Source organism: Sphaeramia orbicularis, chromosome 10 (assembly GCF_902148855.1).
Source record: "Sphaeramia orbicularis chromosome 10, fSphaOr1.1, whole genome shotgun sequence".
Lineage (NCBI taxonomy): Eukaryota > Metazoa > Chordata > Actinopteri > Kurtiformes > Apogonidae > Sphaeramia > Sphaeramia orbicularis.
Genome location: NC_043966.1, coordinates 20,514,859 through 20,540,725, shown reverse-complemented (window position 1 = coordinate 20,540,725; position 25,867 = coordinate 20,514,859). Strand labels below are relative to the sequence as shown.

At 36.7% G+C, this 25,867-nt stretch overlaps 1 protein-coding gene across 1 annotated transcript in view; it reads right to left on the bottom strand.

Moving 5' to 3' along the window:
- Positions 1-22,397, bottom strand: part of enox2 (ecto-NOX disulfide-thiol exchanger 2) — a 230,979-nt gene extending 208,582 nt beyond the window's left edge. The window contains exon 1 of the mRNA XM_030145753.1: positions 22,243-22,397. The gene's annotated coding sequence lies outside the window, so the exon portion shown is untranslated. The remainder of the gene's footprint in view (positions 1-22,242) is intronic.
- Positions 22,398-25,867: the final 3,470 nt, after the last annotated feature.

Genomic DNA, 25,867 nt, shown 5'->3' with positions numbered 1-25,867 from the left:
GCTCCTATTGTACAATAAAGCAAGAAGCTGCCTTATGTTCTTACCCTGCAATATTGATCTGTTGCTCTAAACTGTTGGTGAACATTTGGTTTAATTTAATTTCATATGTTGGGAGAGAAAACAGAAGGTAGAAGGGATAAAGCAAGTGATAAAAAAAATACACTCAGTATTTCCACAATGCACATCATTCTACATAGATTTTATGTTCTTTGGAAGCATGAAACAAATAAATGACACATTACAAGTAGGAATGCACCAATACCGATACCAGTATCAACTATCAGTCCAATACTGAGCCCGTGTAAAAATACTCATATTCGTAAAAGTGCTCTGATACAAACACACCGATGCCATTCGACGGCAGCGTGATGTTCAACTCATAATGCAGCGGCGGAGGAGTAATGTCAGCAGTGTGGAGATTTTAAAAATAAACTATGGTGACAAAAGTCACGGTGACTACAAGTTACATTAAAGACACAGATGGATATGGATGGAGCATTCTGTCCGTCCTCTGCGTACATTCCAAACGTAATTTTGTCTGTTTTCCGGGAGCCTGCGGATCCGAACCCAGAGCCATGTAAAGATCATCATATTATCTTATAAGGCTCTGTGCGTAGCCAGAGGACGGAGAAACAGTACCACCAGGAACCGTGGAGGTAGCGGATCTTTTCAAAGAGCGACTGTGTGAGTTAATGAAAAACTACTGACATATTTATGACAACTACCCTCATCAATATCAGTATCAACATTAGAATCCACATTAGTATTACCTCCTCTGTCGTCGCCATGTTTGTTATTAATGACTTTGTTCTTCTCAAAAAACTTTACTCTTCTTCGTGATATTTGGCAAATATGGTTTATTAAGAGTGGCGCCCTCTGGTGGATTGATTGAGAAACGCTCATTCCAATGCATTAAATATCAGTAGCAGCACTTTGTTACAGTCAGACTAATGACAATGACAATAAAGCACATTTTCAAAAGTAAAGAACTGGAATGGTATTATTAAGTACTCATATCGGTGCTTGGTATCGGCAAGTTATCAAATGTATCTACTTGTACTTGTACTCAGTCTGGAAAAAAGTGCTATCGGTACATCCCTAATTACAAGTTATACAACAAATCTTTGGAACCACACTAGCAGTTTTAACATTGAATTAACATCTGCAACCATGAGGAGCTGACCTAACCAGCCATGAACTGAGGCAGTGGCAAATGGAGATGCATCAAGAATTTGTGTCATTGGAGGGTTGAGTCATAAGAAAATCGTCAGACCAAGTTCACTCTATTCATTATTGTGCTGATCAAGAGGTATGTACAATCAGATCACTTGCTACACTGTGTTAGTGAAAGTAACACTTATTTTTAGTCACGCATTTGCATCATCAGAACGCAGACTCTCAGGCTGTATAAAACTGCCAGAAAAGCATGATATAACAAAACAACTTCATGTTGCTTATGGAGGTGTCATTGTAGATGGTCTCTAAATGTAACACCCTGAAGTGATTGAAAAGTGATGATGAAACCTCCGTGCTGCTGATTACACAGCCTAACACACACAGTGAGTTGAACGGGTCAGTCAGTGGAGTGGATCACTGATATCCTCTGCTTGAATAAATAATAACATAAAGATGGAATAATCTCCCATCTTGTGTACAGGGTGGGGAAGCAAAATTTACAATGAACATTTAGTTGTTTTTCTCAGCAGGCACTACGTCAATTGTTTTTAAACCAAACATATATTGATGTCATAATCATACCTAACACTACTATCCATACCTTTTCAGAAACTTTTGCCCATATGAGTAATCAGGAAAGCAAACGTCAAAGAGTGTGTGATTTGCTGAATGCACTCGTCACACCAAAGGAGATTTCAAAAATAGTTGGAGTGTCCATAAAGACTGTTTATAATGGAAAGAAGAGAATGACTATGAGCAAAACTATTACGAGAAAGTCTGGAAGATACTATTAAAGAAGAATGGGAGAAGTTGTCACCCCAATATTTGAGGAACACTTGCGCAAGTTTCAGGAAGCGTGTGAAGGCAGTTATTGAGAAAGAAGGAGGACACATAGAATAAAAACATTTTCTATTATGTCAATTTTCTTGTGGCAAATAAATTCTCATGACTTTCAATAAACTAATTGGTCATACACGGTCTTTCAATCCCTGCCTCAAAATATTGTAAATTTTGCTTCCCCACCCTGTAATATGAACGAGCACACAAAAAATTGGATTTCACAAAAAATCCGAATTGTGCTTTAAGACCTGTTGTCTGAACGTAGCCTTCGTTTCTGAGGACCTGCGCCAGCCATACTCGCAAATGGATGCAGTACTCACAAAGCAGCCATCACATAAATGTCACCACTGTTACGATTAAGAAAACCCACACCTTAATCAACACACTGACTCAGGCACTCCACTGACCAGGGTCACAGTATGATCAGCTCACCCCTACCCAAATCTCTGACTGCACTGCCCACCCACACCCCCCTCAACATCCGGCTCACACTAGCAAAGAAACCATTAACAGTAATGAGAATCGATGGGGGTGTTAAAAGTATTGGCAGTCAAGCCTAGGAGCTGCTCTCTGTACCGTCTTTATTAGTCTGGAAAAAGAGTGCCGGTCTCTAGCCTGCCAGCTCTAAATAGGAGTGCATTGATCAGAAGGTTAGGCCAGGCAGAATCCAGGCCTGTAATTGTCTGTGTCACTCCTCATTCTGATTCCAGCAGCTGTCAGTCGTCACCCAGGTGAGCCGAGGCCAGGATCACAGGTGCAGTTCACACGGAGGCAAAGGTTAAGGCTCGGACACAAGAGGAAAGAAAATTCACGATCACAAGCGGCATGTGAAACCATCTTCACCTTCAACCGCTGGGAAAAAGAAAGATGATCGCACATCTGTTTCCTTTAAACGCCTTGTGAATATTGGCCTAATTCAGTTCACAAGCTACTCTTAAGGAAAAATACTGATTCTGGACAGAAACTAATATTGTTTGTGTTACATGATTATTGGACAATATTAGCCTTTAAGACAGCAAATAAAATCTAATGTTATCAATGACAGTAGCTGATGTTTAACAGTTATATGAAAAGATGTTTTATAAATTTGTATAACACTGTTTTGATTAAAGATACATGACTAGGCTTTGAAAGCTATTACAACAGTTGCCAAGATTTCTTTGCTCCTCGGTGCAAAAGGAGGAACAAACAAAAACAAAAACAAAAAAAAAAAGGAATATTTTAACCATCAGTTTTATCCCAGAATTTTGCAAATGGTGCATCATCAGTTGTTTTACAGAGCAACTAAACAAAAAAAAATGAATGTAGACATATACGCAGATACCACCTTCTGTGGACAAATGCCCTAGCACCAACCACTAAGACAACGCAACTGCATATTTAAAAAAAAAAACAAAAAAACAACTATCTGCACTAACATGCTGGGAAGTGCAATTTATTATAGCATCAAAACATGACCCTATATTGAACGTACTCAACAGACATGAGCTTACTGATCACTAAAATGCAACAGGGGAAGATAATAGTTTACAGATTTCCCATAATGGGCTTTGCTGCAAGCACTTCTACCATATGTATTGGTCTTCATAAATATAACATAAATACACATTATGACAAATAGCTAAAGTGCATTTACAAGTTATATATATATTATGCAGTATATATCTTAAAGGGGTCATATTTTGCCAAACCCACTTTTATTAGTCTTTGGTACATTTATTTGTGTATTTGGAGTCCCTAATAGTTCAAAAAGTTTGAATTTGAACCCTCCAGGTGCTGCAAAGCTATCTTTATATTCATTCCGAGCAAAAATCGAGTAGATTTCTACAACCTGTTTTAATTCCAGCTTAATTTGTTACGTCTATAACTAGTTACATCACAACATTTGCACATATAAGGTCAAGACTTCTGACGAACATTTCTCCGAGTACGCCATAATTGTTTGTCAGCAGCAGCGGTTGTAGTCCATACTGAAAATATGTCCAAACTTTGAGCCGATTGCCTAAAATGTTCAGTTGTTGGTTGAACGGCACAGAGCAGCACAGCCAACAACCTGGAGGGGGTGGGGTGTGAAGTGGCTCATGTGCATTTAAAGGGCCAGCACTCAAAACGACCTTTCTGGTGTCATTACTCAGAAATAGGATTGAATTAATGAAGAATTCAGACCCAAGCATAGCATTCACAGTTTATGTAGACCACAGGGAAATGTTTGAAAATGCATAATTCCATTTAAAAAAAGCAAAATATCACTCCTTGAAAATATCTTGAAACAAGGTCTTGATGGAGGACTTCTTTATTTATTACAAGTGAATATATGCAAGAGTACAGCCTCAAAAATGAGCAAATAAATCTTCTACTATTAGTCTGAACATCTGAATCAACAAATTACTCTGAGCACACGTTCAGGGCTTGCAATCTGAGCCAAAAAACATCCAGCTTTAATGTTCATCACTCTGGAAAAACAGGTAAATGCAACCTTGCTTGGTTCAATTGCTGTACTGACAGATGAACATGTGGTTGCTGAAAGCACTTCACTAACCTCGAGGATTTTAGAGCCTTTGTATTACAAAGTTCCAAGTATTAAAAATTATAATAAATGTTACAGTTAGGGGTGAATTAAAATTTTACCCAGAAAGAATAAAAAGGAGAAATATTTGGTTTCAGTCTATACATCTGATTCCAACACTTACTCTGACAAAGGGAACCAGTGAAATCCTTCAGTGCATTAATCCAGATGTCTGGCTGCTTCAGACACAGAGCTCTGTCAGAATTGTATCCTGGCTTTACAGCTGGAGTCAATTCAACAGCCTTGGCAGCTAATCAGCCACTATCTTTCATCAAAAAGGCACAGTGGCAGGGCCTATCCTATCTTTACAAAATCTACCGTGGTGAGGGTGTGTTTCAGTTGTACGGGCTTTCAGAGTGCTTCTGTTTGATGGGTTTGAGAACAGTCACATAAACTGATCCAGTGTGTTATATATTTGGCTACAACCCTGCTCCGGGGGATATAAAAGTAGACTTGTTTCATAGTGTATGATATTATATATAAAGCCGCCTATAAAACTATCCCAAAATAAAAGGAAAACATCAAATGAAAACCAGTCACATGAAACCTGGGTTTGGTTTTGCAGGTTCTGAAAACTTGCATTACCCAGTTTCAACTCCAACAGTGTAGATCTCATTCGTTTCACCAGGACAAGATAGCTAAGGGTAAAAGTATGCAATGGTAGTATATCTACTTCATGTCGTCAAAGTCATTACAGCTTATCATAAGTAAAGATTTAGCTCAATTGCCCAAATTACAGCCCATCATCAGCTCCGCCTGATTAAAAGTGTAGCTCTCATTCCTATTGAAGTATATGGCATTTATGGAGAGTAATTGCTGCTAAGCTCTGAGGTCATCCTAAGAAGGAGAGTTAATCAGAGAAAAACAAAATAAAAAGTACAGCTCAGCTTGCCCCCTACCTGTCACTGTCAGTGCAGCTACCAGAGTTACTGGGGTATGAAATTAATTTAATTCACACCTTTCACAGACTTCACAAAAGATCAGTGTCCATTGAGACCTGATGTGAAGATTTAGCTTAGAGCTACAAGCCACATAGCCTAAATGACTGACCACAGGGAGTGATTAAGTATGTTGTAGTCAGGTGATTAGACCAATCTCAGCAATTCCGTCTGCCGCAGGAAAAACAGGCGGAGAATAGAAGGTCAGTGTTTAGGATTAAACTGAATCTGTTATCGAGCGCTGAGCTTTGCCCTGAAATTAAAACTAATGCAATATATGTTTTCATCCTTGTGTGTATCCTGCAAGGTCGTAGTGAAAATTGTATTCACCTTCCATGTTGCATTGTAGATGCAGTAGATCCCATGTGGCACTCACTTGAGTATGAGTGAATGCGCTGCTCTGTTTTTTAAAGCCTCCCGGGAAACCGACACTGTGTGCTCCCATACTGTCATGTAAGCTAGTTTCTGTTTGTAGTACGCTGGTAAGTGATGGTAATTTATGAAGCAGATTTATTTTTAACAGCCATTTGAATGAGATTGAAAAGAAGGTAATATCACACCTCTATCACTGTAGGGACTATAATTAAGTTACTGTGCCAAGCTCATGTCTTCATTTGTTCATTAACTTAGCCCTCATTTCTCCATACAGCATATATCAGATCATTTACACATTCATATCTATGGTGAAAATTAATACAGTGTGTGTTATTGGATGCTAAAGCGGAAAAAGAATATTAAATTAAAAAAACTCTACCTCACCTTGGCTAGTATCACCTTTTGATTCATTATGGCACATTGAGAGGAAAACATTTTCTGCCTTTATTCATTTGCTCTGAATGATAATATGACTGGGTGCTCATTTTTTCCCCGGTATGGAAGAATAAATAAACAAACAGGGGCCCCCTATGGTTTATGAGGTTAAGACACCGACGGTGAACTGCATCTCCTGGATGTTCTTTTCTATCTCGTATGTCACTCTCAATTCTTGTCATCTTGCTATTGTCTGTACTAAAAATAAAGGTTTGATTTCCAACTGAAATTACAGTATTACATGGCGTTTGTTCAATCCGATTTTCATAATAGTGACCAAAACATTAAACTATACTTAATGCATATTTATTTAAAGGCTAAAAAAATAATATATGGACTCTTAAAATGTCAATCCCTCTCAATCACTATACTCTCCTTGTCGGTGAGACCAAGTGCAGGATGTAGGTTACAGGTTGTGTATTGGTAATCTTACCCTTTAGAACAGTGGTCCTCAGTGTTTTAAAGCCCAAGATGTCTGACCTCAGTTTTGGTGAAAGACAAAATCTACCTATAGAAGAGTTAAGAGAAGAGGAGCCCAGATTATACTCCCAATTTGAGGACTTTTATTTAGGATAAAACACAAACATATCAAATAGACAATGACTGCCTTGAATTTCTTGTTGAAAATTATGAGGTAAGAAAATGAGCAGCTCACATAAGGTGCCATTAACTTTTTAGAGCCAGAAGTAACCATATTTGGACAAAAGGGGTGTAACTTTGGGAGGCTAAAGTTCAGAGGTGAGCTAATGATATGTGCTACCTTACTAACTAGCTGCAATGGTGAACTTCATCAAGCATTTCTTAACCAAGTCTTGTGGAACCCATTGACCACAACTACAGTCCAGGTGTTTGTCTAGGAAAAAAATGCATTTCATTAAATAAACTGAGCGTTCAAAAGTCTGAATTACAGATGATCAAGGTGTCATATGGACCTGTCAATCAAAGCCCAACACCTCAGACAAAGTCTTTTATTTGCAAAATTTTTAAGGTTGGACCACTGGGTCCAAATAAAAGAATCGAGATGAAAATGACTCCTGGATAAAAATTTACTGACACCTCATAATAAGACAGAGGCATAGCAACTTTTTGGTTACTTCTGCATTGGCTTCATCTTTGAGCTGGGAAAAGGTGTTTGAGAAAAATTTTAATCAAGGAATGCATATATCAGTGTTTAATTTTCTGCAACTATTGAAAGCTACAGCGTCAAAGATCTGCCAGTCAATCGCAATCCATTTCCTGGTGACCACGGCTTTAGAATATTCTTACAGACTTTTGCAATAGTGTGGGTTTATGTGTGCTTTAGAACAGCATTGCTGTGAAAACAATCAAACAATAGTTTATATTTTCTATTTCACAGCTTTTTTCCTTACTTATGGTGCTTGCACTCTTCATTCAGTATATTGCTTGCTAGAACCCTGCCTTTAATGTAATGGTTGTAGTGGGTATGAGGTGGTAAGACTACAGTTTGAAAGCATACACATATTAGATAGTTAATCGTAATTTACAGACAAAATATTACATACTCGTTTACTGATATCCTATTATTTACTGTCCTTTGACTTACTTCTATTGTCTTGGAGAAAGGATGTGGTACATACACATGCCTGTAATACAAGCACCGTTTACTGGTAACAACCTCTCATCGCCTCCTGAATCATCTAGCCTATCTCCCAAATTCCCTTAAGGGTCAATAAAACATCTCGTAATGAGAACTGTCACCTTTCGTCACCTGGACTGGAACAAAAAACACAATTCGGTTCAGAACATGAGGAATTTTCTCAACATGGTGCCATCCACCGAGCTATGTTTAGTGAGTTTGCTTGAGGCAAAAAAAGTCCAGTCGGACAAATCTAGAAGGGTGAACTCACAATCCCAGGATAAACAGGATGTGACAAGGCTGTAAGGATGCAGGCGTATTTTATTTAAAATAAGCAACGAGAAACAGCGGAGCAAGAAACATCACAATGTAAGTAATTAGGAGAAGGGAGGAAAGGCATATGAATTATAAATGGCATTTACATTCATGACTTGACATCTTTAACAGAACTCAAGACTAACTCTTATCATGGTTTTCATTGGAGTGCCTATTTTTATGGGTGCAAAAACATCAGCTGTGAAATAGTTTCACATCATTAACTCGCTACTCTAACTTCAAAATCATCAAAATTTAGTAAACATTTTGCTGTGTTCTGTGCAGAATAATCTGCACTTACACATTCATCAGTGCTGCTGCCTGATGATGAAAGGATGCAACAAACGTGTTCCTTAGAGACACTGCCCTCAACAACGGCATCATTTCCTGCCATGATCTGAACGCACCCTTTGCAATAAATACAATGCATAATATGGGCCTTTATCATATCTGAGCAATGGAAAATAGACCAGGCATTCTTTGCAAAAGGCAAATAAGGCAGATTGTATGTGGTAGGCACTGAGATGAGGCCATCTCAACCAAAGGTGTTGGGTCAGGATTACAGATAGAGTGATTATTTGGTTGGCCGACTATTTGGCATTTTGAAATAATAAGCATCTGCCTCCAATTATTTCACAAGTCCTGTAAACAAAAAAATGAGCGCAGACACATCTGCAATGCAGGCTGCTTTGGTCAATGTGCTTCCTGAGGAACAACGTTCGCACTGCCGATTTGTTATGTAAAATAAATGCACTCCAGACAGAACAGCAGGTCTACTTAAGCAGACACAATGGAAGCAGAAGAGTGTGAGTGACCGTTCGTTTAAGGTCAGTGGTTTTGTGTCTCATTTGTTATTATTTTATCAGATGCAAAATACAATGACAAAATGATCTCAGCATTATATAGTATATCAGGTATCAGATGTCCAGCTCTTCAAGTTGTCAGAAATAGCATCGGTATCATCCATCAAAAAGTCAAATCAGACAACCACTACTCCAGATTAGTTATTTTACAGAAAACATGAAACAATTACCTCCACTGATGATGTTGAGTCTGAGTTGACATATTTTAAGAATGTGTTGCTATTTAAGGAGCAGTAACAGGCACGGTTTCACACATAAATATGCAGATTAGGTTCAGGCTGGGTGCATTTAATAAAGAGGAATGTAAAGCGAGGTACACACATAAGGATTTTCTAAATCTGAAGAGATTTTTTATCTGTTACAGACCCCACACATGAACATAAAAAATCAGGCATTGAACAGTGTTGATCGTATTGTGTGTGGTGTGCGCCGATAATCTGAACACACCACACCACACACAAAACAAGTCTGTCCCACCACCGGTCTAGAATCTAGTCCCCAAAGCCAGAAATTTCGCATGATCAAACGTGATCTAACAAAAACAAAGAAGAAGAAACATAGCAACAACCAGAAAACACTACATGCAACATGGAAGAGGACATACAAGAGGAGGAAATTATGGTTATCTTGGGACTATTTTTGACGGAAAAATTATGAATTTCTGAGGTCCACTGAACTTTATGTTTCAGATCAGCCATGCTTGTTTTTATTTACGCTTGCTTCCTTGCTCCTCAGTCAGCTTGCTTCTTGATTGGCTACATTACGTTCCACATCACAATTCACAGTCATGACCGAGTCATGAGTTGTCGGCTTACCCAAAAAACACATGAGGATTTTTGATCGTAAATAGTGAACAAGTTTAATATTTACGATTGTCGCCCCGACCCATTTCGGAGCCAATTATCGGGACAAATTCACTCTTAACACACCTCAGACCACAGAATAATCTATAGGATAATCTTATAAAACATAAGATAGTCTGGCATTTGCTGGCCTTGGTCGGGAGGGGGGAAAATCGGGTCAAAAACATCCCGATTATCTTTATGTGTGTACCCCGCTTAAGGATCAGAGCTACTAAGAGGCGGTGCAAGGGCATTTTCTCAACAAAATGCAAAGGGGGAAAAAAAAAAAACTCACACAGCTCTGCTAAATGTCAGGCACACCACTATAACCAATGAAAATATTTAGCTGCAGTTGACAGGTTTTTGGTCGCACGTGTAAGCAAAACTGCGGCGTTCTGAGGCCCTTTTTAACAGCATGGCATAACAACCCAAAAAGTCGTCTGACAAAAATTAAGTAGTCCTCATGTTATTAAATGATAGTCTCACACATTCCCACACATTACAGGTGACTGGTGAGTCAAAAATAACAGAAAATATGGCATCCATGAATTCTTTACTGCAACAGCCTGTTCTGCATTTGTGAACAGAAGTAACAGTTATGTTCAGACAGGAATTTGAGAACCTCCCTTTCTCTTCTGCATGGAGAAAATATTGATATTCAATTACAGATTTCACAATAGCAGCACTTCAGAATTGTGCTTCAGCTGCTGGTTACACTCATCTGGTTGCTTTATAATTGACATGTTCTGTAAAAACACCACAGAATGCACAATATAATTATATGTTGTGAGTCAGATTGAACATATACGCTATGAACATTTAAACCAGAAATCTCATTAATATTCCTCAATAAGCTTCCAGATACTCTAACATTGCTCTATGATAATCAAGGACATGACACACACTTTATATGTGGGCTCTGAAAGCACAGAGACTGCCCACCATTCACAGCAATTTCTAGTAATAAAAATATTGACCATATGGTGGGAAGTGGGAGTGCTGTTATGGTACTGCATTTTAATAAACTAAATTGGTTTTACAGAAGAAAATTACATGCATATTTCTACTGACGCCGACATAAGATTGGACATCTAAAGAAAAGGTTGTTTTTCATCATCAGTGCTGCTGGTGGCACAGAAAAACACATAAATACAGTGTACAGTGGATATGTTTATACTAGGGCTGTCAAAAATAACATGTTAATGCAGATTAATCCATCATCATGATTAATCTGATTAAAAATAACCCATCTGCAGCGCAGAAGGACTCTGAACATCTCTGGTAACACATTTGGGGCAGTTTGTTCAAGCAGAGTTAGCGTCGTGCATGAACAAATGGACAGTTGATCCGGTAGTGACAGGCAGCAGAACCAACCCATAAAGATGGCAGACACTACACAGCATGTTGGGCCTCTGGATGGAAATATGAGGACAAAAAAAACAAAAAACAAGACGGAACAGTTGTTTTGTGGAAACTGTTGAAGATGTTTCATAAACACGTTAAGTGCATATATAGTCCCGTCTTTCTTGAGTCTGTTTGCTCATGCAAAATGAAATGAGATCAATATAGATTAAAAATCAACGATATTTAGGCTAATCGTGATTAGTAAATTGGTGGCAGCTGAGGCTCAGTTGGTAGGGCGGGTCATCCGATGAAGGGTCGGCGGTTCGAATCCTGCCTCCAACTGTCCACATGTCAAAGTGTCCTTGGGCAAGACACTGAACCCTAAATTGCTCCCAGTAGGGTTTGGCAGTGCCCTGCATGGCGGCAGCCACCTGCTGGTGTATGAGTGTGTGCATGAATGATTGAATGTGAGGCTTTGTAAAGCGCTTTGGGCACCATTAAAGTGTGGAAAAGCGCTATATAAGTACTGACCATTTATTTAATCTAAATTAATCCATAGCAACCCTGTGATTAATCTGACTAAAAATTGTCTGACAATTTATACACAAAAAAACACAATCACCAAATGTCCACTTATTATATACTTTAACAACTGATATATATACAGCACAAATCACTAGCAGCATTTAAAATCTTAAAAGAACACCTTCTGAGCAAACTTAATCCAAAACTGACAACAGCTACCCCACATTTGTACCCCCGGCATGTAATGCAACTTTTGACGTAAGACGTAAGGTTACTGCATTTTTATTAACTCTGAGCTTTGTTCTGAGCAGCCTGGGTCACCTTATTTAATGCGTATGTTTAACTAAACCGACAGATCTGGAATGAAGTCCACACTTTTCATAAATATAAATTCTATAGTAAGTTTACCACGGCTGACTGTAACATAAGCAAGGGATTCTCTTTTAAATTGAGGTTGAAGGGCATTTATATCAAATAAGATTTAGAAAGCCCTTCACGACAAGGATAATGATGGGGTATGAAAACCGTCTCACTTTCAATTTCAAAAACTGGGCTCAGAATATCTGCTAATAAGAACAGACAAATACAGCTTGTTGGAGTAGGTTGAGTAGTCTGAAATGTATACCACTTCACATGAAGGAGTGAAAGGTGTCTGTATGTATTTAGTTTAGTGATCTATACATGTCCCCAGTAATAAATACTAAGGGCTGGGTGATCTCAAGATCTTAGCTCAGAATTGAGTTTAACTTGGCTTATGATGTCCTTTTCAGAGGAATTGTACAAGATCAAGCCTTTAACCCTCTGACACCATACACTTGTAATACATTTACACCATTATTGCCAAAAATGGTTCCCTACTCTAAAAAGGGCCATAAAAATTTGATAACTTAATATTTTTCCACTTATGAAGTTATCAGCACCTTGTATATGTCAATGATTTACAACATGGATTTTTATGCATTATTGTGATTTGAGCCGCATCAGTGTAAAAAAAAAAAACAAAAAAAAAACACTTACCATTCATGTCAAAAATGGTCCCAAATGGTGTCAGAGGGTTAAAATAACTGCCATACATTACCCAAGCATTGCAGCACTATATAGTACTGCACTATGAGCTGTTAGCAGTAAGTTGTTATGCTTGCATTTTTATTTAAGTCCATGTCTACGTAACATGTTTGGTTTTTGTCCATGTTAACTTGACAATTTTTGTGCAACGTAGTGTTTTGCTGCAGATGAAGAAATAATGGCAGACAAAATGACAAATTACCATAAGCCTGTGTCTACGGTCCGGCTTCTGAACACTGGCGGACAGTGGATCTGACTTCCATCGATGCTTTAAGAGTTACGTTAGAGTGCGAAAGCATTTTTGGTTCATTGTAAATCTCCATCCCGCCAAATTAGGCTGCTACAGTCTGAGTAATTAATGGAAATGTTGCAGTCATCACAGATTTATGTACAGCTGAGTAAATGTGGACGAGAGTTTCCTTCATCAGCTACTGCCAAAATATCGCAGTAATATGGTCCAAAATGGTATAAAATGCAGATTTTCTAGTCATTAGAAAATTAAGAATCAGATTATGGATTGTGATACTACCTCTTATTATTATTATTATTATTATTATTATTATTATTATTAGTATTATTATTATTGGTATATGAATTAACATTTTCATTTTAGATTAACTTCTTTGAATTGTCAAACTCCTTATTCCCTTTGCATGTGAAACTTACATAGCGAAAAACTTTTCTTGCGGGGTCTTGAGGGTCAGAAAAATAGTCTTTTTTAACTAACTAATACACAAACTGAATCATGTACTGTTAGTTAATTGATGTTAACAAGGGGTTTCAGTCGTCCTCTTAGCTGCATGCTGTCAACTGCTGTTACTGCACTTCAGCAATGTGTTTTTTTTTTTTTATTTTCAGGAACTTGACATATCTCTGAAATACAACCACATATTTTTCGATGTTGCTCTAAAACTGCATGGTAGATACACTACACTAGGCAATATACCAGCCAACCGTACTCCTTTTTCCAGCATAAGGGAAATCTTGCTCAACATCTTTACCTGCCGCATATGCAACTCAAACAGAGATGGAAGGGAGAACGCTCACACTTGAGGTACTACCATCATTTGCTGGAGAGAAATAACACTGTATTTCATTCTTTTATTAATCATTGAGTTGGCACTGCCTCAAGAAATCATTCCTTCGTTCATTTCATCATCTGAACCCGCCTTATCCTCACTAAGGTCGCGGGGCTCAAGAAATCAATTTGAGCTATTTTATCTATTATGTCACTAAAATACTATCAGGTCTGCAGTAGGTATGTGGTATGGGTTTGGAGGTCACTGTCTGCAATATCAGCTAATGTTGAACAGTCAGACCTCATCCTCTCATCATATTACTGCTTCTCTCTAGTATCTGGCAGTCCCAGACCATCAGACATTCAACAAAGAAATGGACCTCAATGACTTACTCCTGCTACTGCTACCTGACACACATCACAAAACGTAACAACACACCTCCTACTTTGTTACAAGGAAAAAAAAAAATCCTTTAGTGACTGCATCTTTTGTGTCCACATGTCTCTGCCCTGTGCTTCAATAAGCACAGAGCCATCAACAGAGCAGTAGATCAGGTAACACCGGCATGGCTTCGGTTCTTATTTGTGCAAAGCAAGGTCATGGAGATCATGGAGGCACATGGATGCTGGATCAATCGGCCAGATTAATGATGCACAACTTGCTGACATGACGAATATTGACACCCCTTTTACATGTTGGTCCTGCAGTCCTCAACGCTCCTTTAATAAATCCGACCCAAGTCGAGGGAGACAGGTAACCCTCTGAAACTGATCTTTGACACGATAAACAGAATAGAGCAAGAGTTTACAGACAAAAAGAAAAAGGGTTTCCTCAAAAATGCCACATAATTAAATCATTTAGTAGCTGCCATTGTTAATATATTCTGCCGTGTTAAAATGTTTCACTTAATAGGAGTCAATTAAATACACACTGCATTATGTAAGCATCCTTCAGAACACAATAAGACGAACCTACAGTGTTGAATTTTTGATTATTTAGTGACAAACATAGTATAAACTAGGACTGCACAATTAATTTATTTTAAATCGAAATTGGATTATTTAATTAGAACGATGTTTAAAATCAAATCAAATTTCATCTCTCTTGTGTCTCCGGGTCACGTGCCTCCGGGCTACCATAGGCTCCTCCTCCTAGCTGCGAGAGCGGTCTCCACAGTCTTTGGTCTCCACACATCAGTACAAAAATGCGAAGTGAGAAGTTTGTCAATAAAAATAGCAAGAGCAAATCAGTTGTGTGGAATTTGAAGTTTCTGATGAAGACCAAATCATTCCTTGCTGCAAACTCAGCCTGAAGGTGGTATCAGTCAAAGACAGCAGCATGACCAACTTATTTCAGCACCTAACACTTCATCACGCCAAAGAGTGGGAGCAATGCGTTGCATTGCGGGCCGCACACGAAAATGACATGTGGGCTAAAAAGCCACCAGCAGCCCAAAGCAAAATCGAGTTTTTAGAGGAAAAAAAATAAATTGGGATTTTATTTTTGGCCAAAATTGTGCAGCCCTAGTGTAAACCATTTATACTGATCAAAAGCCCTGTGCCTACCTATCCTTATGCAATAGTAATTAAGTAATCTGCTTACAGAGCTCTCCTACGATAACTTATTTAACAAAAATAAAACCATAGTATGTCACTTATTTTTACTGTACTCCCACGATACTCTACCCATCTGCTTCCAGGTGATGACAGGAGGCTGTATACACACTGAAAACATGGTGAGAAAAAAAAAACATTTTCTCTCCATGAAAAATGTAGTCTCCTTGAGGCCCATGACAAACTCTGTCTCCTTGATGGAGACAGACACTGAAGGTGCACAGGGTAAAAACTTGAGGTTGAAGCCGCTCTCGTCAAGTGGATAATTACATTAAAGGTTCTCTACAATTTGCATGCGCTCCAGTGGTTATGTGAAATTCGTGGCAATCATTTATGAAATCAACAAAAACCCAACCTGAAACCTCTACATACATATTATTAGTGTATTGTGGCTGTTTTCATAGCAACTAAGGCCATCAGTAGATAACTAACTTCAATAGTGACCTGCTCTCAGCATAATAGTGTGTTGGAATTATACATTGTACAGTAATTGAATTTGCACAGTACATTCATTAGAAAAACATTTCCAGCAACAGTACTGTGCATAATAGTTGCATAGTCCATTTCTTTACTTTATATTATTGCAGTAAGCATACTGGTGTCAAATACAGTAGGCTGTAATCTTACTGAGATAGAGCAAGAGGAAAAATTATAAATCATCAGTTTACAGTCATCTATTCAACGCAGAAAGATATGATCACTGTATGTGATTTGCATTGTATTTTTTCCCAAAAGTTCATATCCTAAAAATGATCACTTTACAAAATCTGAAAACACAAAAGCACTAGCGAGACTTGAACTAGGGCTGCAATTACAACAACTTAAATCCTCCTAAATGCAAACCTTTAAATTGCATCCTTATGTATGATTGCACAGATTGATATTGCGATTATGAGTGCAATCTTATTAATTGAACAGCCCTAGATTAAACTGTCTTGAAAAATGACTTTTAAAATACTAACAGCTTTAAAACTGCTTATGATTAATTTTCAGTTCTGATGAATCAACTTCCCATCTTTTCAGCATTATGTGAGTGATGAAACCTCAGCCTGCATGCATGGTTGCATGTTTCCTTTAACTATTGATTGCTATTGCTAACATCGTCTATTAGTCATCTCTTTACTGCCGTTAGCATAAAAAAACACTAAATGAAACATAAGGTACTCATGCACAGCTCTGTAGAATACAGAAAAAGCTGCCGATGGTTTAATTTGAATTAACTGGACTGATTAAACTCTTCGACTACTCGTTTTTTTCCTGCCCGGGTTCTGGTTACTATATCGCTGACAACAGGAAGTTGGTGAGGGCCAGAATAAATCACATCCTTGGTTTTCAATCAATAGGAGGATTAACCTTTTCTATCAGCAGACCCTCTCTTAACAAAAGGTAGAGTTAAGATTTAGAATTATACCTATGAAGACATGCTTCAGCTCATTATCAGCCTTAGATCTTCAGCCGTGGATGACATCTCATATATCACTGCCATGAGGTTACTACCAGTGACTCAGTAATCCGTCAAATCTCTCCTCAGAAATATACCCAATTATGAGTATTTCTGGAGAGGGATAATTGCAAAAATTAATGTTAATGGTGTTCAGTATTTTCAAGATGAGTTCTTCACTTAAGTGCCCTCATCACAGACTGGTCTAGATTAGTACTATAGTGGTTAGTCTTTTTATTCTTTATATCGTTAACACAATACTCACATTACCATCTTACAGCAAAGAGAATTTATCACAGCCTCTAACTGCAAAGTATTCTCTACCTGTAGTACATTGGACTAATTTATTAGTCAATTAACTGAATTAAAAGCAAGTTTAATAATTAATTTGCCATTTAACTAAAATCTGTTTTCTTTATACTGCAATTTATACTTGCATCAACGATTCTGAACAGCTCACCGACAAGAAAGAGGCATAAAAAGCAATAAGAACCAATGGAATCTGAAGCACTTGTTGGTGACAGCTTCCTACGTGTGCAGACTTCCTAATTATGCTTCCAGTAAACTAGTTTTTGATGGAAGGTTCTTGCTTCAACACAAAGGTAATTTCAAGAAAATTCATTATTTACATTATAGAGAAAAAAAGGATGGGATGGGATGGGATGGGATGGGATTGGGTAGGGTAGGATAGGATAGGACATGTGTGTACTATAAATGTAATTTTATAATGTGTACATATAACATATCTTTTTAATTCACTGACGGTGTACATTCATAGCTGATGAAAAAAAATTACCAAAAAAAAAGTAATCTGGAATATACAGCATGTACTATTTTAGGTCATTTCATGGGTTAAAGTCAATAAAGAAGTAAAATGATGAGTACATGCTGTCCACATAAATACAAATAGATATATAAGGGCTGTCAAATTTAACACGTTAATGCAGATTGATCCATCATCATGATTAATCTGATTTAAAAATGTCACGTAATAAACCCATCTGCAGCGCTGAATGACTATGAATGCCTCTGGCACCGCATTTGGGGCAGTTTGTCCAAGTAGAGTTAGTGTCACGCATGAACAAATGGGCAGTTGATCCAGTAGTGACAGGCAGCAGAACCAGCCCATAAAGATGGAAGACACTAAACGTCCTCTGGATGAAAATATGAAAAAAAAACAAGATGGAACAGTTGTTTCAAGTTGTTTTGTTGAAACTGTTGACGGTGTTTAACAAACACGTTAAGTGCATATACATTCCCTTCTTTCTTGAGTCTGTTTGCTCATGCAAAATGAAACGGGAATAATATAGATTAACAATGAATGATATTTAATTGTAATTGAAATTAATCTACAGCAACCCTGTGATTAATCTGATTAAAAAATTTAATTGTTTGACAGCACTAAAATAAATGTATTATTTTTTCTGAAGACAATATGGCTTGGATGGCAATATGGCAAGAAATAGGCATCTCAAGGTAAAATATAGGCTAATCAATAACTGCTCATTACTCACACTCATTACATTATTAACATATCTGGACAAGTGATTACCATTCATCATCATCAATCAACTTATTACAAAATTATTACAAACATCTAAGATCAACAATTCATTTACAAGATAGGCTACATTTTGTAACAGGACACCCCAGAAGCAGACCTCAGCTTTTAAATGGGGGCCCATTCACTATTCTATCACCCAGTGTCACAGTCATAAAATAAAATTGTAAAAACTATTCAATTCTAGTGAATTCACCTGGATTCAGACACACTCTGGGAGAACAGACAGCAGCTAATAGTGGCTGAACAGGTCGATGCTGGACAATCACCGCAGTCTGGGTGACAGAGAAGGAGCTAAGCAGGACCATGGTATGATGTGTCACTGAGAAACGTGACCCATCCCTAGTGACAGCCCACACATGAGCTGCATTCAGCAAGGCATGATGGTCGACAGGGTGGTCGTCACATATTTTGCATTAATGAAGACGACCCGAAGTTCAAGGTCCTCTATCAAGTTACACAGAGCACAATATGGCCAGGAACAGCATCCAAATTAAAGGAACTATAAGTTGTTGTTAGTATTAAGGATTGTATTTGTCAAATGTGGGCATGTGCGAGTTAACCTTTAAGTATGTGTTGGTGTCTGTTTTGTGCTGGGAGCAGGGTGTTGACATTAACTGCATTTCTGAGCTAACAGTGTCTAGTGTTGCAGACGGTTGCAGCAAGAGAAGAGGACATGCACGTAATAAGATGAGACCAGGCGTGAGGATTTTCCGTGTTCACTATGTAGAAATCAGTGCACATAATGTTATCACAGATGAAATGGAACCAACTGAAACCACTGACAGCTGAGTGGCTCGCAGCACAAAACAGATCCCATTGCAAACTTTATATAAATATGTCCACATGCAAGAATCTTCAACATTGTACCTTAAACTCTGCCACAGCACATCAGCATAAGGGCCTGGCCAAGCCAGTAACAGAGTGAGAAAGCACTGTGGAGCAATGCTAATCATTCCATAGACTATCTGTATTTAAAAATGAACTTACCAGCAACCATAATAGCTGAAATTGTAAGTCTAAGCAAGTACTTTAACATGCCATCAATGAATAATAACTCAATATTTAATAAAAACATAAATTTATCATCATTGACAAAGTAACAGAGTGAGGAAAAATATACAACAGTTATTCAAGGTTTGAAAAAAAAAGCCAAAAAGTGCTGTTCCTCAAGGAAAGTGCAAATATTTACCATACAACACTTTTCGTAACATATGAGAGTACATTATATCCAAAAATGAAACCAATATCATTTTTATTTTAGTTTTAAAAGACATTAATTCATGGTAATGGAGTGAGAATCCAAAAAAGTAACAGAATGAAGTGTTTGTTCAGTGTGATGTACCAGAATAATCAAAGATTTTATTAAGATACTGATAAAATTATCAGTCTTTGGCCACATATGTTTCATTACTACATTTAATACACATCTTTCTGCTGAAATATAAGATTAGACAAAAACATATATTTTGAACACATTGCTATTTACATTCTGAATTTATGCTGTATACATTCATTTACAACCTTTACTGTTCTTAATTTATACTGCATTCTCATATATTTTCTTATATCCAGTTGTAATTCAGGTACAAATTAAATAGTAAACAGTTTTAGGAACTAGAGATATATGTCTGCCATGCTGAGTAATCAAAAATATTGTTTTAGAGAAAAAAGAAATTGACCCTGATGTTCAATTTCACTTGGCCAGGCCCATAAATGAAGCAAAGCAGTGATAAAGAAATACCCCAGTCTCCTAATCATGTTCTCCACACATAAAGGATGTGGTTTGGTGCAGGTCCCAGTAAAAAAACAGCCATTTTTACAAATTCTCAGTAAAAATTAAACACAGAAATTTCCTTTACCTCATATCACAGTGCTGCACAGTGTACTGTTTCAAGGAGCATCCACAAATCTGCTGTGCCTTTCCAAACAATAACAATAAAGTGTATTCTATTCTATTCTCAGTAAATGTCACATTTTTTGCAAGACATTCAGCCTTAATAGATACACTGTTTCCCCTTTTGGAATAATTCAGGTGTGGAGCGTCTCTTAGAATGCAGATTACAAACTACACAATAGCAACAAAATAGGCAGAAAACACACAGCTGAAAACATGAATAATTAATAACTAATGCTCAATAGTCCTTGCTGCACACAGTCCAGGAGATAACTGTAGTGGGTATGGGACAGGAACAGACATTAGGTATTTGCTCAGGGCTATTTGCCTTTGGGTAAGGTCATGCACAGCTCATGTCAGAGGGACAACTACCCAGACAGACAAAGTTACGCATTAAAACACTGAAACTGCACCAGACTATAATATACTGATACTGAAATCTACATACAGCATGAACTCCACTAAAGGCACCTCAGTAGTAGTCATATTTAACACGTTATTGAAATATAAGTTGTATTGTAACTACTCTTCTGAGGGCCCTGACCAAGCAAAAGTAAACATCTGAGGTCAATTTGTTTTTTCTCTAAAACAATATTTTTGGTTACTCAGTATGAAAGTCATATGTCTCTAGTTTCTAAAATAGTGTTTATGTAATTTGTACCTGAATTACAACTGGATATATAAGAAAATATATGAGAATACAGTGTAAATTAAGAACAGTAAAGGTTGTAAATTGATGTATACAGCATAAATTCAGAATGTAAATAGCAATGTGTAAATAAATAGGTTCAAAACATATGCTTGTTTCGAATCTTATATTTCATAATAATCAAATACAATAATGATTTTGAATGTTATTTATTATAAAAACAGCAGAAAGATTTGTATTAAATATAGTAATGAAACATATGTAGCCAAAGACTGATAATTTAATCTGTATCTTAATAAAACCTTTCATTATTATGGTGCATCACACTGAACAAACACCTCACTCTTACCATGAATTAATGTCTTTTAAAACTAAAATAACAATGATATCAGTTTCATTTTTGGAAATAATGTACTCTTATATATTAAGAAAAGTGTGGTATGTTAAATATTTACACAGTACTTTTTGGCGTCTTTTCCAAACCTTGAATAACTGCTGTATATTTTTCTTCACTCTGTTACTTTGTCAACGATGATAAATTCATGTTTTTATTAAATATGTGGCCATTATTCCTTAATAACATGTTAAAGTACTTGCTTAGACCTACAATTTGAGCTATTATGGCTGCTGCTAAATTCATTTTTTAAAGCAGATATGGAATGATTAGTATTGCTGCACAGTGCTTTGAGACATCTGCTGCTATATTACTGTAATAATCGCATGAAAAATCCAGAACTTTCTAAACACTTCTCTGACATAATACAGAGATAAATTGTTAGTATTATTACGTTATTGTTGCTACTCTTTGCTTTGCATGAAGGGGTTTACTTACAAACAACGGACTACCTCTAAATAGAAGTGCAAGTTTATTATAAGTGGAAATACGAGGAAATCCTTACGCTTCCATTGCACCTGCACGGTCACACTGAGTAAACATTAGCAGCTTAATTCGATGTCGTGTCATTTACAGTTCCGAGTTCAAACATAATACAAGGCTTAACACTTCGGTTTCGCTCCAACCCGATGTTTTGGAGGCAGCAAAACATGTTAATGCTCTCAATCTTCTACGCAGACGTTTTTAGCTCTCAAAACAAACTTTCCGCATCAGAGAAGCTAGCACCCACTGCCGGGCAGTTAGCACTCAGGAAGTGAAAGACGAAAACAAAAAGCGAATTAAATACCTCGCTACATCGTCTGTTTTCTTCCAGGTTATCTCTGCCGCTGTTGGGTTCTGCTGAAATCCATATTTAAGAAGTTCATGGATTCTTTCTGCTATTTTAAAGAAGCGGGTAACTAGGAAAGCCTCTCGTTAGCAACCGAACCTGTCAATACAATGGCGGAGTCAACTACGGCAAGCGAGAGGCCGACACGTGCGTTTTGTTGACGTTTTTTTTTTTCAGTTTCGTTTTAGAGCAGGGGTGTCAAACTCATTTTAGTTCAGGTACCACATTCAGCTAAATTTGATCTGAAGTGGGCCAGACCAGTAAAATAATAACATAATAATATAGAAATAATGTTAACTCCAAACTTCTCTCTATGTTTTAGAGCGAAAAAAGTTAATTTACATTATGAAAAGGTTTACATCTACAAACGATCCTTTCAAACAATGTGAATAACATTAACAAACTGAAAAAATAAAAGTAATTTTAACAATATTCAGCCTCAGTTTATCATTTACACATTTACATTATACTATAAAAAATACACCAAACATTTAATAACAGGCAGAATCTTATTAAAATTGTACTTCTGTCTCCTAAGACATTTCAGGTTGTTCATATTTGTCCAGGTTATTTACATTTTTTTTTTCAAAATTATACTTTGTTTTAGTGTAAATACATGAAAATATTTACATTTACAAAGAGAAAAATTTGGAGTTGTCATTATTTCTATGTTATTTTGATAGTATTTTACAAGTCCCGCCCACGTGAGATCATATTGGTCTGAATGTGGAACCCGAACTAAAAGGATTGTTAACATCTTAGTGTAATTTTTACATTTCACAAATTCATCCCAAGGGCCAGACTGGACCCTTTGGCGGGCCGGATTTAGCCCCCGGGCCGCATGTTTGATACCTGTGCTCTAGTGTTTCCTTCACATATTTCGACAGTCAACTCTCTAAAACACAGGTGTCAAACATGCAGCCCGGGGGCCAAATCCGGCCCACCAAAGGGTCCAGTCTGGCCCGTGGGATGAATTTATGAAATGCAAAAATTACACTAAGATATTAACAGTCCTTTAAGTTAAGGTTCCACATTCAGAACAATTCAATCTAAAGTGGGTAGGACCAGTCAAATACTATCATAATAACATATAGGTAATGACAAATCCAAATTTTTCTCTTTGTAAATGTAAATATTTTCATGAATTTACACTAAAACAAAGTATAATTTCGCAAAAATGTGACTAACCTGAACAAATATGAACAACATGAAATGTCTTGAGAGAAGTAAGTATAATTTTAACAAGATTCTGCCTGATACTAAATGTTTTGTGTATTTGTAGATCCACTGTGATCTGTAAGTTATAATGTACGTGTGTAAATGATAAACTGAGGCAGAATATTGTTAAAATTACACTTATTTTTTCAGTTTGTTCATGTTATTCACATCTTTTGAAAAGATAGTTTGTAGATGTAAACCTTTTCCTAATGTAAGTTAACTTTTTTCGCTCTAAAACATTGAGAAAAGTTTGGAGTTGACATTATTTACATATTATTATGTTATTATTTTGCTGGTTCAGCCCACTGCAGATCAAATTTAGCTGAATGTGGCCCCTGAACTAAAATGAGTTTTATACCCCTGCACTAGAGGAACGAACAAAGGACCGAATTTGGTGAGTAAACACAATTTATTTAGTAAATTATTATATCATTCTACATTTATACTAATAGTACTGTACAAAAGAATGATTGAATGAATGAATGAATGAATGAATGGTTATTTTTTGTTAGTACATGAGTCATTGCACATAGTACAATCACAATCATTAAAACAAAAAAAAAGGAATAGACTAGAAGCAACATCTTATTTTGTGCCTCTCCTTTTCACCTGACAGACTGCTTACATTAAATTAAATATGTACATTATCGAGCATTCTCATTATAACACAACAATCAACAACAACAAAAACACAACTACCATCTCAACTTAATATTCCTGACTGATTTTATACTTAAGGCATTTTTTAAACTTTGTCAGAGAAGTGAACTTAAATTCATCATAAAGTCCATTGCATAATTTCACACCCACAGTTACACAATACATCTAGACGTCACATTTGTCCTCACCTTAGTACATTCAAAAATATAAAGACTGCTTAAATTATAGTTACTCGCTCTCAAAGAGAGAACTCCTGAATACTATACAGAACAATATTATTTTTTATTTTATAAATCATCTGTAACATTTTAATATATACAATATATGGCAGTTTTAAGGTATTGAGTTGAATAAATAAATTATTAGTTGCTTCAAAATGTCCTACTTTATTAATTATTCTAATAGCTGTTTTTTTGTAATTTTATTAATGTATCTGTACTAGTTTTTCCTGCATTTCCCCATATTTCTGCACAATATGTTAAGTAGGGCAGAACCAAAGAACAATATACCATGTATATACTGTTTTTGTTTAGTAAGTCCCTTGTTTTATACAGTATGCATATAGATTTTGACACTTTACTTTTAATATACTCAATATGGGGTTTCCAACACAGTTTACTATCAATGATGACACCTAAAACTTTAGCTTCATAAAGTCTTTCTATTTCCATACCATTTAAATATAGTTTTGCATTTTCAACATTTCTATTAAACTTGTTTTATTTTCATTTACAGTACATAGTGTTCCGTAATCATGATTCCATCTTTATCACAGCTCTGTTACCAGCTCCACAGCCATTCCGATAAAGGTGGCACCAAATGATCCACCCTTTCATTTACACAGACATTGTGCTGGAATAACAGAAGTGTTGGGTAAAAGGGGCTTTAGATTTCAGACTGAGAATTCCAAGAGAAGTTTGTATGTTGTTCAGTGAGCTTTGTGCCATGTCTCTCTCCAAATATTTAACACTAATAGAGTATAATTTTGTAGAATGATATTTATTTAAAGCAGAAAATGTATCCAGTGCCTGACAGATAAGGATGTGTGTCCTCAAAATGCAGTTTTGCTTTACAAAATGATTTTGAGGATGCATGGTTTTTCCGGATATTCTGGTTATTGATTCTGTGCTGCAGGCTATTATTGCATCAAGCCTTAGGTTTTAGAGATCCTCAAAACTCTAAAGAACACTTTGATAGAATGTTAGTAGTTATCCTATTTCACATGAAATGCACTGGATGACTATCTTTCAGTAATTATCCAGAAATATAAAACACTTTCCTATTGAAGCTGACAGTTCACATCTGTCTCTTAAGCTTTTTACTGTAGCAGTTGAGAAACTCAGATGACTAATGTCAGTCCATCTCCTGCAATTATCAGAAGTTTTAATCCTCTTTTACACTTGTCATTATTCTTTTGTTGTTACTTAATGGATTCACTTCACATTTTAATTCAAATTAATACAAGACTTATGTAGATTGGTTTGAAAGTCTAGGTGATTTTGCATGAGGTTCCCTTTTGGGAGAGAGTTATTCACAGAATTTCCAAGATTTCCACTAAATGTCTCCAGTGTAGCCTCTCTGACATGTTTTACACATCAAAGTTTGCTTTTCCTTCCTGTGAAAGTATATAGTGATGACAAATATGCATCTCTTTAAACTGTCATGAATTAGATGTGAGATGATTTCATATGTTCAATGATTGTGG